Consider the following 4,622-nt stretch of genomic DNA (forward strand, 5'->3'; position numbering starts at 1 on the left):
AACATATCTGACTAGCATCCATGAGGACACAGGTTTGATTCCTGGCCTTACTCAGTGGGTTAAGGATCCGGTGTTGCCATGAGCTGTGGTATAGGTCGCAGACGCAGCTCGGATCTGGTGTTGCTGTGGCTGTGGTATAGGCCAGCAGCTACAGCTCTGATTCCACCCCTAGCCAGGGAACCTCCATATGCCATGGGTGTGGCCCTAAAAAGACACACACAAAAAAAATCCATAGGAACAAATGAAGAGAATTAGAAATGATATATAAGGCTAATATAATCATATATTATGGTTCTAGTAATATAATGGCATAATATAATCCCATATTGCTCTCCTTTCTTCTAGTTCTTCAAAAGACATAAAATTAAAGTAATAATTACACAATGCATTGTTGGGTTTATAATATATATAAGATATAAAATATACAACAATAATAGCACAAAAAGAGGGAAATGGAATAGAGCTATACTGGAGTAACATCTATATATCTCACCAGAATTAAGTTAGTATAAATCTGAAGTAAATTTTGATACGTTAAGATGTATAGGGTGAGCCTAGAGTAACTGAGGAAATAATTTCTAAAATATAGTGAAAAAAATCATTAAATTAACTAGGATGTTATATTAGAAAATATTCACTTAGTGCAAAATAGAGTAAACCAGGAATAGAGGAACAAGGGACATGGCACATATAGAAATCAAAAGGTAAAATAGTAGCCATAATTCTAACTATATCAATAATAACATTAAATACGAATGGATTAAACAATCAAGTAAAAAAGCAAATCATTAGACTGGATTAAAATATAGGATCTAACTATACACTGTTACGATTTATGTTCAAAGATGCAGGAGTTCCCTTCGTGGCACAGCAGAAACAAATCCAACTAGGAACCATGAGGTTGCGTGTTCGATCCCTGGCTTCACTCGGTGGGTTAAGGATCTGGCATTGCTATGAGCTGTGGCATCGGTTGCAGACCTGGCTGGGATCCCACAATTGCTGTGGCTGTGGTGTAGGCCGGCAGCTGCAGCTCTGATTCGACCCCTAGCCTGGGAACCTCCATATGCCGCAGGTGTAGCCCTCAAAAGACAAAAGACGAAAAAAAAAATTATATTCAAAGATACAAATAGACTGAAAGTAAAAGAATGGAAAGATATATATGGTATAAACAGCAACCACAAGAAAGCTGGAGTGGCTATATTAACATCTAGTAAAATAGACTTTAAAACAAAAAATGTTACTAGAGATTTTTAAAAGTATATTTTATAATGATAAAATGGTTAATGTATCTGGGAGTTATAACAATTATAAACATATATGTACCTAACAACCCAAAATACATGAAGTAAAAATTGACAAATATTAAGGGAGAAATGTTCAAGTCAACAATAATAGTTGGAGACGTCAATAGCCCCTGTTTAATAATGGATAGAACAACTGGGCAGAAGGTCTAAATGGTAAATGATCAACAAGGAAATAGAAGACTCGAACAGCACTATAAACCAACTAGGCTAGGAGTTCCCATCATGGCACAGCAGAAACGAATCCAACTAGGAACCATGAGGTTGCGGGTTTGATTCCTGGCCTCACTCAGTGGGTTAAGGATCTGGAGTTGCCGTGAGCTGTGGTGTAGTTCGCAGGTGCAGCTCAGATCTGGCGTTGCTGTGGCTGTGGTGTAGGCCGGCAGCAACAGCTCTGAATGGACCCTAGCCAGGGAACCTCCATATGCCACGGGTGCAGCCCTAAAAAGACAATAAATAAATAAATAAATAAACCAACTAGACTAAACAGACACCCACAGAACACTTCACTCAACAATAGCAGAAAATAAATTCTTCTCAAGTGCACATGAAACATTCTCCAAACAAGACCGTATGTTAAGCCATAAGAAAATCTTCAATTTACAAAGACTGAACTAATAGAAAGTATGTCTCTAATCACAGTAGAGTGATCTTAGAAATCAATAAGTGAAATAAATTTGGAAAACTCACAAATAAGAGGACATTAAACAACACACTCCACTTTTTGAGACTTCTCCTGAGGTGTTTGAGATTCCTCCTTACTATGTAAGAGTCTTCCTGTTAGACCGAGGCACTTTTTGACATGTTTGAGAGCCTTCCTTCTTTTTGGTCAGAAATAACTTTTTTATTTGTCACCACTAAATTCTAAATTTTAAACAGATTCTGGGGCTGGTGGCTCATATCCATCTGCTTGTTCATCTTTAGTACTTGTCTCATCCTCAGTAGCTTCTCCAGAACTGCTACCATCACCATCAAGTCCCATGAGTCTTCCCAAGTCAAACTTGGGCCTCTTCAAAATCCCTCCTTCTCTATCAAAGACATCGTGGAGCAGATAAGCACATCGGCAAACCTCTTCTATGCCCTTTCCAATGCTGTCTGGAATCAATTTATGGACCACTTTTTTCAAGTCATTTGTCTACATCTCTAAGGTCATGATTTCCATCATCTTCTTCTGGATTTGGCAGACCTGTTGGTGTTGAGTCTAAGGGCTCTTCCAAACCTAGTGGTTTCACACTTGTTAGTAAAATGGACAAAGCAAGTTAAATTCAGTACTATTGACACTGACATGAGCTAAAATCGTGGGCTGCCATTTTTGACCATGGACACATTTTGCCACAGGTAAACTCCGTGACCCGGAAGTCAGTCAGGCATTTTTTGCCCTGGATATCCTCAGTAATTAGCTTGAATATTCTGAATGCAACTTCATTCTGCAGATCAGCAAGGCTCAGGAGTTCCCCTTGTGACTCAGAGGTTAGTAAGCCCAACTAGCATCCATGAGGACGCGGGTGCGATCCCTGGCCTTGCTCAGTGGGTTGAGGATCTGGCAATGCCGTGAACTGTGGTGTAGGCTGCAGATGCGGCTTGGATCCCACGTTGCTGTGGCTGTGGCGTAGGCCGGAAGCTACAGCTCCGATTCAACCCCTAGCCTGGGAACATCCACATGCCATGGGTGCGGCCCTAAAAAGACCAAAAAATAAAAACATAAAAAATAAATAAAAACATGATGCAGGAGCTCCCATCGTGGCTCAGTGGTAACAAACCTAATATCCATGAGGACGCAGGTTCAATCCCTGGCCTCGCTCAGTGTCTTAAGGATCTGTCATTGCGGTGAGCTGTGGTGTAGGTCACAGACACGGCTCAGATCTGGCGTTTGCTGTGGCTGTGGTGTAGGCTGGTGGCTACAGCTCTGATTCAACCCCTAGACCGGGAACATAAAATATGCTTCGGGTATGGCCCTAAAAAGATAAATTAATTAAAAAAACATGATGCAATTTAATTCCTTGAGTTCTCATGACTAGTGTTTTTCCAATATTTCTTACATTGAACATCATACCAATCTTTCCCAGAAATTGAATCAACCACTTTCTTCATGGCTCCCTTTTTGCTGCCTTTCATTAGGTGCTTGCTCCTGCCAGACATCAATGTGCTGCTCAGAGCCCTTTCTTCTTTTTGAGACTTTGACTCTTCCATCCTGACATGTTTTTGGTCCTTCCCTACCTATTTGAGATTCTCCCTGATTAATCTGACCCTCTTCCTGACATATGAATGTCTTCCTGACCCATTTGAGGCCCATATACAAGGACACTGAGGCTTTTCCTGACATCTTTGAGACGCTTTCAGTCTTGTTTGAGACTTTCTGGTGACGTTGAGACACTTTCTCATTTACTTCTGAGTGCTGAATCAATCCCTGATGCAGTCTTAAGAGGAGGCAAAGAGACCATTAGCCTCAGACCTGAAAGGACTTTTCTTCAAGCATCTTGTCAAGAAATGTCTATGACCACTATCAAGAAAAACGCATCAAGGCTTTTTCCAACCCTCAACTACTAAGGGGAAATAGGAAAATATTGTGGGTCATTTTCCTAGTCTTTTCATCAAAAATTTCTACAATTTCATTTGTGTCCATGTTTTTCATTCAAATATAGTTTTAGCTGTGGTCTTGGGGAGCCAAAGTAACAATGTCTTACACAATAGAAAGCAATTCATTACAAACAGTTTAAAAAAAGAAAGAAAGAAAGAAAGAAAGCAATTCATTTCTCCTTCATGGTAACATCTGGGCATGCGTAGCCCAGGGCTACTCTTTCAGCACCATGGTGGCTCCCAGGCTCCTCTGTCTTATGGAACTGCCATCCCTGGGTCCATCTGTCTCATGGAGCTGCCATGCCTGGGTAAAGTTTTTCCACAAGGTCCAAGATAGCTCATTAGCACATCCCTCTTTCAGCCAGCAAGAAGTGGGGAGAGAGGATAGCAATCTCTGCCCTTTTAAGGACAGGACCCCCAAGTTGTATCATGTCAGTTCTCTTCACATATGGTTGGCCAGAATGCAGTCACATGACCACACCTAGCTATAAAGGAGGCTGGGTAATGTAGTTTCTATTCTGGGAAGCCATTTTACCTTATTAAATTCAGGTTTCTATTACTACAAAAAAAAAAAAATAGACAAAAAGCGTATTGGGAAACAATTAGCAGTCTATTCACAACCTCCCATTTTGAAACTTAGAAATTTTTCATTTGGCTAAAAAACAAATTCCCCTCTCTGGCAAAAAATGGAATTTCCCTCCCTTTTTCTTAACTTGGTAGCTCCCACAGAATAGTTTTTAACTC

General features: G+C 40.4%; 1 pseudogene; it reads right to left on the reverse strand.

Moving 5' to 3' along the window:
- Positions 1-2,172: 2,172 nt before the first annotated feature.
- Positions 2,173-3,349, reverse strand: LOC100156370 (small ribosomal subunit protein eS1-like; annotated as a pseudogene).
- Between the last annotated feature and the right edge of the window lie 1,273 nt (positions 3,350-4,622).

Source organism: Sus scrofa, chromosome X (assembly GCF_054392235.1).
Source record: "Sus scrofa isolate SSC_HxYL_T2T_F1_AM1 chromosome X, Sscrofa_HxYL_maternal_Yorkshire_Landrace_v2.0, whole genome shotgun sequence".
Lineage (NCBI taxonomy): Eukaryota > Metazoa > Chordata > Mammalia > Artiodactyla > Suidae > Sus > Sus scrofa.